At 48.2% G+C, this 12731-nt stretch overlaps 1 protein-coding gene across 3 annotated transcripts in view; it reads left to right on the top strand.

Annotated features, from left to right (window-relative positions):
- Positions 1 to 12731, top strand: part of LOC119973262 (lymphoid-restricted membrane protein) — a 227807-nt gene that overhangs the window by 37098 nt on the left and 177978 nt on the right. The gene's annotated exons all lie outside the window — the stretch shown is intronic.

The raw sequence follows: 12731 nt of genomic DNA, 5'->3' as shown, positions 1-12731 counted from the left end.
GAAGAGGACATAAGGAAGTTGCGATGGATGTAGATTGGTTGAGCAAGTGGACAAAAATCTGGCAAATAGCATACAATGTGGGAAAACATGAATGCTTTTGACTTTGGCAGGAAGCACGGTATTACTTAAAGGGAGAGCGTCTGCAAAATTCTAAGATGTAGAAGAAGCTAGGTGTTCTAGTGCCTGAGTTTGAAAGACAAATGGATTAGCCTTGATCTTGTTGAATGGCGGAGCAGGCTTGAGAGGCCGAATGGCCTACTTGTGTTCCTGTTCCATATGTTGGTACAATTTAATGTGTGTATTCCTGAGGTAGTTGGGGCAGCAAGGTCATATGAAGAAGTAGTGACTGTTGCGTTTCTTTTATTCTGACGGTGAACACAAGATGTGCCAAACACGGCCCCTGCAGGTCTGGGCATACTGTCTGCAGACTGGGGCATTATGGGTGGAGAAAACCGAAATGTAGTTGTAGTCGGGGACAGTATATTTATGGGAATCGACTCTTCTCTGTAGCCAAGATCACTGGTCCCGAAGGCTGTATTGCCTGCCCGCCAGGGTTTGGGACATCTGCTGCGGGCTGGAGAGGAATTTGCAGTGGGAAGGGCAGTATCCCATTGCCATAGTCCATGTAGGTACCAGTGACATTGGTAGAATGAGGAAAGAGGTTCTGCATAGAGTTTGAGGAGCTTGGCACTAAATTAAACAACGGAACCTTGAAGGTTCTGGTCTCTGGATTATTACCTGAGCCACATGCAAATTGGCATAGGGTACAAATTAGAGAGATGAATTTGTGGCTCTCAGACTGGTGTAGGAGAAGAGGCACTGGCATCAGTACTGGGGAAAGTGGAGATTGTACCATTGGGATGGCCTACATCTGGAACCGTGCTGGGACCAGTGTTCTTGCAAACTGCATAACCAGGGAAATAGAGTAGACTTTAAACTAAATAGAGTGGGGGATGGTTCTGAAGACTGGATACGTAAGGCTTGGAAAGTAAAAGAATAGGACAGCATTGCAAGGCAGCCATTTAGGTAATGATAGTCAGTGTGACAGGAAGGGACAGTGTACAAACATAAAAAACAGCAACAAATAGGGTCAAAGGGGGAGAAAATGTAACAAGGCTAAATGAATGGCTCTTAAATGCTCATTGCTTTCTGCAGAAAATAAATGAATTGACAGCACGAATTGAGGTTAATGGGTATGATCTTATAGCCATTACAGAGACACGGTCACAAGGAGAGCAAAACTGTGAATTAAATATTCAGGGGTATATGACTTTTCATCAGGACAGGCAGGAAAGGTGGTGGGTAGTTTTGTTGGTATGAGATGGAATAAATACAATAGCAAAAAATGATCTTTGATCAGAAGAGGTTGAATACGTATGGGTGGAGGTAAGAAATAACAAGGGGAAGAAGACACTGGTGGGAAAAGTCTACAAGCCCCCAAACAGTGGCTATACTGTAAGATGGAGAATAAAACAGGAGATAAAGGCATGTAAAAGAGGCAGTACTTTAATCATGGATTACTTTAATCTTCATGTAGATTGAGAAAATCAAATTGGTAGAGGTAACCATGAGGAAGAATTCATAAGGTATTCAGGACAGTTTCCTATTTGGGTCATTTTCCTGGAACGGATAGAACATAGAACATAGAACAGTACAGCACAGAACAGGCCCTTCAGCCCTCAATGTTGTGCCGAGCCATGATCACCCTACTCAAACCCACGTATCCACCCTATACCCGTAACCCAACAACCCCCCCCCCCCTTAACCTTACTTTTATTAGGACACTACGGGCAATTTAGCATGGCCAATCCACCTAACCCGCACATCTTTGGACTGTGGGAGGAAACCGGAGCACCCGGAGGAAACCCACGCACACAGGGGGAGGACGTGCAGACTCCCCACAGACAGTGACCCAGCCGGGAATCGAACCTGGGACCCTGGAGCTGTGAAGCATTTATGCTAACCACCATGCTACCCTGCTGCCCCTAATGTTATGGATCTAACCAGGGATTAGGCTAAATTAGATTTGGTAATGTATAATGAGGCAAGTTTAGTAAACAATCTGAGTAAAAGATCCCCTAGGAAGCAGTGCGCATAACATGGTAGAATTTCACGTTCAATTTAATTGTGAGAAACTTGGGTCAGAAACAATTGTGCTAAACTTTAAGGGTAATTATAAAGGGACGAGGGCAGAGTTGGCTGGAGTGGATTGGGAAAGGAGTTTAGCAGGAAAGATGGTTGATCAGCAATGGCAGATGTTTCTGAAAACCTTTTGACTCGCAACAAAGATGTATTCTAGTGAGGAAGGGTTCTAGGAAGGGGATAAATCATTCATGGTTAACTAAGTAAGAGGTCTTACAACACCAGGTTAAAGTCCAACAGGTTTATTTCAAATCGCTAGCTTTCTGAGCACTGCTCCTTCCTCAGGTGAAGGAACCTGCTCCAAAAGCTAGTGATTTGAAATAAACCTGTTGGACTTTAACCTGGTGTTGTAAGACTTCTTGCTCTGCTCACCCCAGTCCAACGCCGGCATTTCCACATCATGGTTAACCAAGGAAGTGAAAGATAGTATTAAACTGAAAGAAAAATAAGAGGGAGAAGATAAACTGAGAGTAAACTAGCAAGTAATATAAAAACAGACAGGGAGAGCTTCTTTAATTATATAAACAGAAAGAAGAGAGGCCAAAGTGAACAAAGGCCCCTTACACAGTGAGACTGGTGAAATAATGGGAAACCAGGAAATGGCAGAGGAGTTAAAGAAATACTTTGCACCTGTCTTCAAGATGGAACACATTAATAACATTCCAAAATATTAAATATTTAAGGGGGGGAAGAAATAAAATACAAGAACAGTCACTAGGGGAAAGTACAAGGGAAACAAATGGGAGTACAGGCTGATAGGTTCCCTGGACCTGATAGGTTGCATCCTAGGATATTAAAAGTTGCATCCTAGGATATTAAAAGAAGTAGCTACAGAGATAGTGGATGAATTGGTAGTAATGTTCCAAGAATCCCTAAATTCTGGAAAAATCTGAGAGGATTGAAAAGCTGCCAATGTAACACCTTCATTCAAAAAGGGGGAGACCAGAAATCAGTAACTATATAGCTTAGTTTTTGGCAATGGAAAAATGTTAACAATCTATTATAAAGGATGTAATAGTAGAGTACTTATAATGCATAATCAAGCAGAGTCAGCATGGCTTCATGAAGGGGCAATCGAGGGCCCGAGGGTAGTGATAGAGAGTTAGGTTTCAGATGGAGAAGGTGGTGGCAGATGAAGGGGCAGATATGTTATAGTAATGGGTGCTTTGGAGGGGAGGTTTGTGGTGGTGGTTAGTGGGTATGCCCCGAATTGAGATGATGTAGGTTTATGAAGAGGGTGTCGGTGGCCATACCAAATCTGGGGACACATCAGTTTAATTTTAAGTGAGGGTTTAAATACAATTTTGCATCTGAAGGTGGATTGCTTACCAGTCCTTTAACCAAAGGTGTTTTTATGGGGGTGGAACGGTTGATTTTGTTGTTCGTATGGGGTGGGGGGGGGGGGGGGGGGGGGGGGAAGCGACGAGGATTCGGAAGACGGTGCTTCAGAGGTCAACGATCGGTTTGGCTCCTCTGAATCCGATGGGTGGCGAACGCCGAGAAGGTGCGGGGCTTTGGTAGAGAGCCAGAGGCGATGTGGGTGAGGATGGAGGCAAGGCCTTGTAGTGGGTCGAGGTCGCAGGAGCTGACCACGGCGCTGCTCCCGTTTGCCTCTGGGAAATACTCGGGAAGTCCAGTGATCGTAGCTATGCTGAAGATATGGAGGAAATTTCGGCAGCATTTCAACTTGGGGGGGAGGGGGGGTTCGAAGTTGATGCCAGCTCGAGATAATCATGTGTTTGAGCCGGCAAAACTGGGTGCTAGGTATTAGGGATTGGGGGGGGGGGGGGGGGGGGGGGGGGTGATGGAAATTAAGCCTTATTTTTGGAAGGGCGGTTTTCAAGTTTGAGTTGATGGAGAAGTTTGGGATTCCGTTTGTGGGGGGGGGGGGGGCTTGGGTATATGCAGTGCGGGACTTTGCAAGGAAGGTTTTCCTGATGTTTTCAGTGGCACCTCCCTCCTGGTTGTTGGAGTGGGTATTGTCAGTGATGGGGTTGGGGAGAATGGTCATCTTGGCGATTTATGGGAAGATTTTGGAGAAGGTTAGTACAGTTAAAGCTGGTGCACAAGGCGGACCTGAGGAGGTTGAGGATGAGCCGGGTGTTTGAAGGGGTGGAGGACATTTGCGAGCGCTGTGGGAGAGAGGCGGCCAAACATGTACATATGTTCTTGTCCTGCCGAAGTTGGAGAAATTTTGGGGGTAATTCTTCAGCACCATTTCGGCGATCTTGCTCTTGGATTTGGAGCCCAGACTCCTGGGGGTATATTTAGAGTGCAGGACTTGCCGGGAATGTAGACTGGAGTGGGACAGCCGTTTTAGCCTTCACCTCACTGATTGCTCACCTGCAGGTCCTGTTGGGGTGGAGGTCAGCCTTTCTGCCCAGTGCCTCAGTTTGGCTTGGGGACCTGATAGAGTTCCTGTATTTGGCGAAGATTAAGTTTGCCTTGAAGGGAGCGATTGAGGGATTTCACATGAGTTTGGGTCTGTTTATTCATCACTTTAAAGAGTTGGTTACTGTCAGCTGCTAGGGAGAGAGGAACATCCTTCCTGCATCTACCCTGTCTAGTCCCACCCAGCTTGTGTCATCTTCAAAATTAGAGATATTACATTCTGTTCCCTAATCTAAATCATTAATATATATTGTGAATAGCTGGGATCCTAGCACTGATCCCTGAAGTACCCTGAAGGGGCAGCAGGGTAGCATGGTGGTTAGCATAAATGCTTCACAGCTCCAGGGTCCCAGGTTCGATTCCCGGCTGGGTCACTGTCTGTGTGGAGTCTGCACGTCCTCCCCCTGTGTGCGTGGGTTTCCTCCGGGTGCTCCGGTTTCCTCCCACGTCCAAAGATGTGTGGGTTAGGTGGATTGGCCATGCTAAATTGCCCGTAGTGTCCTAATAAAAGTAAGGTTAAGGGGGGGTTGTTGGGTTACGGGTATAGGGTGGATACGTGGGTTTGAGTAGGGTGATCATGGCTCGGCACAACATTGAGGGCCGAAGGGCCTGTTCTGTGCTGTACTGTTCTATGTTCTATGTACCCCATTAGTCATTGCTTGCGATTTGGAAAAAGATACGTTTATTCCTACTTTGTTTCCAGTCTGCCAACCAGTTTCCTTTCCAGCTCAATACACCACCCCTCATCCCATGTGCTCTAATTTTCCACACCAATCTCTCATGTGGGACTTTGTTGAAAGCCCTCTGAATGTCCAAATAAACCAGATCCACTGGCCACCCTTCATCAACTGTTAGTTACATTCTCCCAAGAATTCTAGTGGATTTGTTGAGCATAATTTCCCTTTCGCAAATCCATGTTTACTCTGTCAATCCTGCCACTGTTTTCCAAATGCTCTGCTATTGAATCTTTTGTAATAGATTTTAGTACTTTCACCACTGCCAACATAATGCTGACTGGTCTATAATTCCCTGTTTTCTCTCTACTTCCCCTTTTTAAATAGTGGGGTGATATTAGCTACCCTCTAATCTGTAGGAACTGTTCCAGAGACAATAGAATCATGGGAGATAACTATCCACTATTTCTATGGCAACTTCCATAAGTGCTCTGGGTGTAGATCACCAGACCCTGGGAACTTATCGGCCTTCAATCCATCAATTTCCCTACCAATACTGATTTATTTCAGTTCTTCCCTCCTAAACCCTGTGTCCCCCAACATTTAGAGTTATAGAACAGTATAGCACAGAACAGGCCCTTCGGCCCTCGATGTTGTGTCGAGCAATGATCACCCTACTCAAGGCAACCCTATACCAGTAAACCCCCCCCCCAATTAACCTTATTTTTTAGGACACTAAGGGCAATTTAGCATGGCCAATCCACCTAACCCGCACATCTTTGGACTGTGGGAGGAAACCGGAGCACCCGGAGGAAACCCACGCACACACGGGGAGGATGTGCAAACTCCGCACAGACAGTGACCCAAGCCGGAATCGAACCTGGGACCCTGGAGCTTTTGGTATGTTATTTGAGTCCTCCTTTGTGAAGACAAAACCAAAGCATGTTTTTAGTTGGTCAGCCATTTCTTTGTTCCGCATTATACATTACCTTGGTTCTGACTGTAAGGGACCTACATTTGTCTTCACCAATCTTTTTCTTTTTACATAACGATAGAAGCTTTTACAGTCAGTTTTTATGTTCCTGCAAATTTACTCTTGTACTCTATTTTTCCCTTCTTAATCAATCCCTTTCTCCTCCTTTGCTGAATTCTAAAAGACTTCAAATCCCCAGTTATGCTGTCTTTTCTGGCCAATTTGTATGCCTCTTCCTTGGATCTAATGCCGCCTCCAATTTCCTTTGTAAGCCATGGTTTGGCTACATTTCCAGTTTCATCTTTTTGCCAGACAGGAATGAACAGTTGTTGCAGTTCACCCAAGCACTCTTTTAATGTTTGCCATTGCCCATCCACCATCATCCCTTTTCGTTAGGGATCCTCTCGGAAGGAGCGATCACAATATGGTGGAATTTAAAATACAAATGGAGGGTGAGAAGGTAAAATCAAACGCTAGTGTTTTGTGCTTAAACAAAGGAGATTACAATGGGATGAGAGAAGAGCTAGCTAAGGTAGACTGGGAGCAAAGACTTTATGGTGAAACAGTTGAGGAACAGTGGAGAACCTTTCAAGCGATTTTTCAGTGCTCAGCAAAGGTTTATACCAATAAAAAGGAAGGACGGTAGAAAGAGGGAAAATTGACCGTGGATATCTAAGGAAATAAGGGAGAGTATCAAATTGAAGGAAAAAACATACAAAGTGTCAAACATTAGTGGGAGACGAGAGGACTGGGAAATCTTTAGGAGGCAACAGAAAGCTACTAAAAAAGCTATAAAGAGTAAGATAGATTGAGAGTAAACTTGCTCAGAATATAAAAACAGATAGTAAAAGTTTCTACAAATATATAAAACAAAAAAGAGTGGCTAAGGTAAATATTGGTCCTTTAGAGGATGAGTAGGGAGATTTAATAATGGGAGATGAGGAAATGGCTGAGGAACTGAACAGGTTTTTTGGGTCGGTCTTCACAGTGGAAGACACAAATAACATGCCAGTGACTGATAGAAATGCAGCTATGACAGGTGAGGACCTTGAGATGATTGCTATCACTAAGGAGGTAGTGATGGGCAAGCTAATGGGGCTAAAGGTAGACATGTCTCCTGGCCCTGATGGAATGCATCCCAGAGTGCTAAAAGAGATGGCTAGGGAAATTGCAAATGCACTAGTGATAATTTACCAAAATTCACTAGAGTCCAGTCCCGGCGGATTGGAAATTGGCAAACGCGACACCACTGTTTAAAAAAGGAGGCAGGCAGAAAGCGGGTAATTATAGGCCAGTGAATTTAACTTCGGTAGTAGGGAAGATGCTGGAATCTATCATCAAGGAAGAAATAGCGAGGCATCTGGATGGAAATTGTCCCATTGGGCAGACGCAGCATGGGTTCATAAAGGGCAGGTCGTGCCTAACTAATTTAGTGGAATTTTTTGGGGACATTACCAGAGCGGTAGATAATGGGGAGCCAACGGATGTGGTATATCTGGATTTTCAGAAAGCCTTTGACAAGGTGCCACACAAAAGGTTGCTGCATAAGATAAAGATGCATGGCATTAAGGATAAAGTAGTAGCATGGCTAGAGGATTGGTTAATTAATAGAAAGCAAAGAGTGGGGATTAATGGCTGTTTCTCTGGTTGGCAATCAGTAGCTAGTGGTGTCCCTCAGGGATCAGTGTTGGGCCCACAAATTACATAGATGATTTGGAGTTGGGTGCCAAGTGCAATGTGTCCAAGTTTGCAGACGACACAAAAATGAGTGGTAAAGCAAAAAGTGCAGAGGATACCGGAAGTCTGCAGAGGGATTTGGATAGGTTAAGTGAATGGGCTAGGGTCTGGCAGATGGAATACAATGTTGACAAATGTGAGGTTATCCATTTTGGTAGGAATAACAGTAAAAGGGATTATTATTTAAATGATAAAATATTAAAACATGCTGCTGTGCAGAGAGACCTGGTGTCCTAGTGCATTAGTTGCAAAAGGTTAGTTTACAACAGGTGATTAAGAAGGCAAATGGAATTTTCTCCTTCATTGCTAGAGGGATGGAGTTTAAGACTAGGGAGGTTATGTTGCAATTGTATAAGGTATTAGTGAGGCCACATCTGGAGTATTGTGTTCAGTTTTGGTCTCCTTACTTGAGAAAGGACATACTGGCGCTGGAGGGTGTGCAGAGGAGATTCACTAGGTTAATCCCAGAGCTGAAGGGGTTGGATTACGAGGAGAGGTTGAGGAGACTGGGACTGTACTCGTTGGAATTTAGAAGGATGAGGGGGGATCTTATAGAAACATATAAAATTATGAAGGGAATAGATAGGATAGATGAGGGCAGGTTGTTTCCACTGGTGGGTGAAAGCAGAACTAGGGGGACATAGCCTCAAAATAAGTAGATTTAGGATGGAGTTGAGGAGGAACTTCTTCACCTAAAGGGCTGTGAATCTATGGAATTCCTTGCAGTTGAGGCTCCTTCACTAAAAGTTTTTGAGGTAAAGATAGTTAATTTTTTGACGGATAAAGGGATTAAGGGTTATGGTGTTCGGTCCGGAAAGTGGAGCTGAGTCCACAAAAGATCAGCCATGATCTCATTGAATGGCGGAGGGGGCCAGATGGCCTACTCCTGCTCCTAGTTCTTATGTTGTTATTAAGTAACATTTAAGTTATGAAGAGAGAGGGCAGCACGGTGGCCTAGTGGTTAGCACAACCGCCTCACGGCGCTGAGGTCCCAGGTTCGATCCCAGCTCTGGGTCACTGTCCGTGTGGAGTTTGCACATTCTCCCCGTGTCTGCGTGGGTTTCGCCCCCACAACCCAAAAATGTGCAAAGTTGGTGGATTGGCCACACTAAATTGCCCCTTAATTGGAAAAAATAATTGGGTAATCTAAATTATAAAAAAAAAAAGTTATGAAGAGAGATAATAGGAATAAGCTTGGGTTGTTTTCGTTGGAGCAGCAAAGGTGGAGGGATAATCTGATCGAGGTGTTCAAGATTGAGGGGCATGGACAGAGTGGATAGGGAGCAGCTGTTCCCCTCAGTTGAAGGTCGGTGACGAGGAGACGACAGGTTCAAGGTGAGAGGTAGGAGGTTTGCAGGGGGATGATGTGAGAAACAGTTTTACCCAGAGGGTGGTGACAGTCTGGAATGCACTGCCTGGGAGGGTGGTACAAGTGGGTTGCCTCACGTCCTTTAAAAAGTACCTGGAAGAGTACTTGGCAAGCCATAACATTCAAGGCTCTGAACCAAGTGCTGGCAAATGGGATTAGGGAGGTAGGGCAGAGTTTTACATGCGTAGGTGAAGACTCAATGGGCTGAAGGGACTCTTCAGCACTGTATTTCCTGATTCTGTGAAGCTTTAATTTCTAAAGTGACAGGTCAGAAGTCTTGTTAACCGTCTTGTATTTCTCCCAGGATGTTTGAGGTGGTATTTGTTTACTTGTTGTCCTTGTTATGGGTGAACTGTAAACTGGCCGGGGCCTTACCCAGCCAATACGCCTGCGCCACAGCCAATCTACGCACCCCGGGGGTCCCCGATGTTACTTCTGCGGCCAGCAGAAGCACCCTCGCCAACGCTGCCAGGCTCGCACCGCCATTTGCAAGGCTTGCAGCAAAAAGGGCCACTTTGCCGCAGTGCGCCAGGCCCGCGCAGTCGCTGCGATCGCCCCCTCACCCCTGACGCACGCACAATGGGCACCGCCATCTTCATCCGGGATCACGCACGGCCAGTGGGCGCCGTCATCTTCACCACCCTGGACCACGCGCGGCCAGTGGGCGCCGCCATCGTCTTCCCCCCCGAGGCCACGCGCGGCCAGTAGGAGCTGCCATCTTCACCCCCTCAGTCCACGTGCGGCCCATGGGCGCCGCCATCTTGTCCAGCCCCCACAACGTGCGGCCCATGGGCGCCGCCATCTTGTCCAGCTCCCGCAACGTGTGGCCCATGGGTGCCGCCATTTTGTCCCCCGCAGGATCTTCAGGCGCCGCCATCTTATCGTCCCCACGGGGCATGGACGCCGACAGCATTCCACGACCTGGGCCCCCCACGTTCTCCATCTTCTGACGCCAGCGACGACCGACCGCAGATCGCCTCAGTGACAATCGACCAGTCCCGTCCGCACAACCTGGCCACCTCTTAAACCAGTGTGAGAATCAACGGCCATGTGACCTCTTGCCTGCTGGACTCCGGGAGCACCGAAAGCTTCATCCACCCGGATATGGTAAGGCACTGTTCCCTCGCGGTCCACCCCGCCAATCAAAGAATCTCCTTGGTCTCCGGATCCCATTCTGTCGCAATCCGGGGTTCTGCACGGGCACTCTTACGGTTCAGGGTGTAGAATTCAGCGGCTTCCGCCTCTACATCCTTCCTAATCGCTGCGCTGCACTACTACTAAGCCTGGACTTCCAGTGCAATCTCCAGAGCCTTACCCTCAAATTCGGCGGGCCATACCACCCTCACTGTGTGAGGCCTCGCGACCCTAAAGGTCGACCCACCCTCCCTCTTTGCCAATCTAACTCCGGATTGCAAACCCATTGCCACCAGGAGCAGACGGTACAGCACGCAGGACAAGACCTTCATCAGGTCCAAGGTCCAGCGGTTGCTTTGCGAAGGCATCATCACGGCCAGCAACAGCGCCTGGAGAGCCCAAGTGGTAGTCGTTAAAACTGGGGAGAAAGACAGAATGGTCGTGGACTACAGCCAGACCATCAATCGGTACACGCATCTCGATGCGTACCCTCTCCCACGCATATCTGATATGGTCAATCAGATTACGCAGTACCGGATCTTCTCAACGATAGACCTCCAATCCGCCTACCACCAGCTCCCCATTTGTAAATCGGACCGTGAATACACTGCTTTCGAGGCGGACAGTCGTCTCTATCACTTCCTCAGGGTTCCCTTCGGCGTCACTAACGGGGCCTCGGTCTTCCAAAGGGAGATGGACCGAATGGTTGCCCAGTACGGTTTGCGGGCCACCTTCCCGTACCTAGACAATGTCACCATCTGCGGCCACGATCAGCAGGACCACGACGCTAACCTTGCTAAATTCCTCCACACTGCTACTCTCCTCAACCTCACCTACAACAAGGAAATGTGCATGTTCAGCACAACCCGCTTAGCCATCCTCGGCTATGTGGTCCAGAACGGGGTTCTGGGGCCGATCCCGACCGCATGCGCCCCCTCATGGAGCTTCCCCTCCACCACTGCCCTAAGGCCCTCAAACGCTGCCTGGGGTTCTTCTCCTACTACACCCAGTGGGTCCCAAACTATGCGGACAAGGCCCGCCCACTCATTCAGTCCACCACTTTCCCCTTACGGCCGAGGCACAACAGGCCTTCGCCAATTTCAGAGCTGATATAGTCAAGACTGGGACGCACGCAATAGACGAGATACTGCCCTTCCAAGTAGAAAGCAACGCATCAGACGTCGCCCTAGCCGCCACCCTCAATCAGGCAGGCAGATCCGTGGCATTCTTTTCCCGCACCCTTCATGCCTCAGAAATTCGACACTTGTCCGTCGAAAAAGAGGCCCAAGCTATCGTTGAAGCTGTGCGGCATTGGAGGCATTACCTGGCCGGCAGGAGATTCACTCTCCTCACTGACCAACGGTCGGTAGCCTTCGTGTTTAACAACACGCAGCGGGGCAAGATCAAGAACGATAAGATCTTGAGGTGGAGATTGAGCTCTACACCTACAATAACGAGATTTTGTATCGCCCCGGCAAACTCAACGAACCCCCAGATGCCCTATCCCAAGGTACATGTGCCAGCACACAAGTAGACCGATTCCGGGCCCTACACGACAGCCTTTGTCACCCGGGGGTCACACGATTGTACCATCTTGTCAAGGCTCGCAATCTGCCCTACTCCGTCGATGAAGTGCGGACAGTCACCAGGGACTGCCAGGTCTGTGCGGAGTGCAAGCCGCACTTCTACCGGCCGGACCGTGCGCGCCTGGTGAAGGCCTCCCGCCCCTCAGCATGGATTTCAAAGGGCCCCTCACCTCCACCGACCGAAACACGTATATTCTCAGTGTAGTCGTTGAGTACCCCAGATTCCCCTTCGCCATCCCATGCCCCGATATGACGTCTGCCATCGTCATCAAGGCCCTAAACACAATCTTCGCTATGTTCGGTTACCCCGCCTACGTCCACAGTGACAGGGAATCCTCATTCATGAGCGATGAGCTGGGTCAGTTCCTGCTCAGCAGGGGTATTGCCTCCAGCAGGACGACCAGCTATAATCCCCAGGGAAACGGGAAGGTCGAAGGGAGAATGGGGCGGTATGGAGGGCCGTCCAACTGGCCCTACAGTCCAGGAACCTCCCAGCCTCTCGCTGGCAGGAGGTCCTCCGTGATGCACTACACTCCATCCGGTCACTACTGTGCACCGCTACAAATAACACACCCCATGAACGTCTTTTTGCCTTCCCCGGGAAGTCCACATCCGGGGTGTCGCTCCCCACTTGGCTCGCAGCTCCAGGACCGGTCCTGCTCCGTAGGCACATCCGACTCCACAAGGTGGACCCGTTGGTGGATAGGGTGCACTTGCTCCATGCC

The sequence above is a fragment of the Scyliorhinus canicula genome, chromosome 11 (assembly GCF_902713615.1).
Source record: "Scyliorhinus canicula chromosome 11, sScyCan1.1, whole genome shotgun sequence".
In the NCBI taxonomy this organism is placed as follows: Eukaryota; Metazoa; Chordata; class Chondrichthyes; order Carcharhiniformes; family Scyliorhinidae; genus Scyliorhinus; species Scyliorhinus canicula.
Note: the sequence above shows the minus strand (reverse complement) of the source record. Positions and strands in the feature narration are given on the sequence as shown.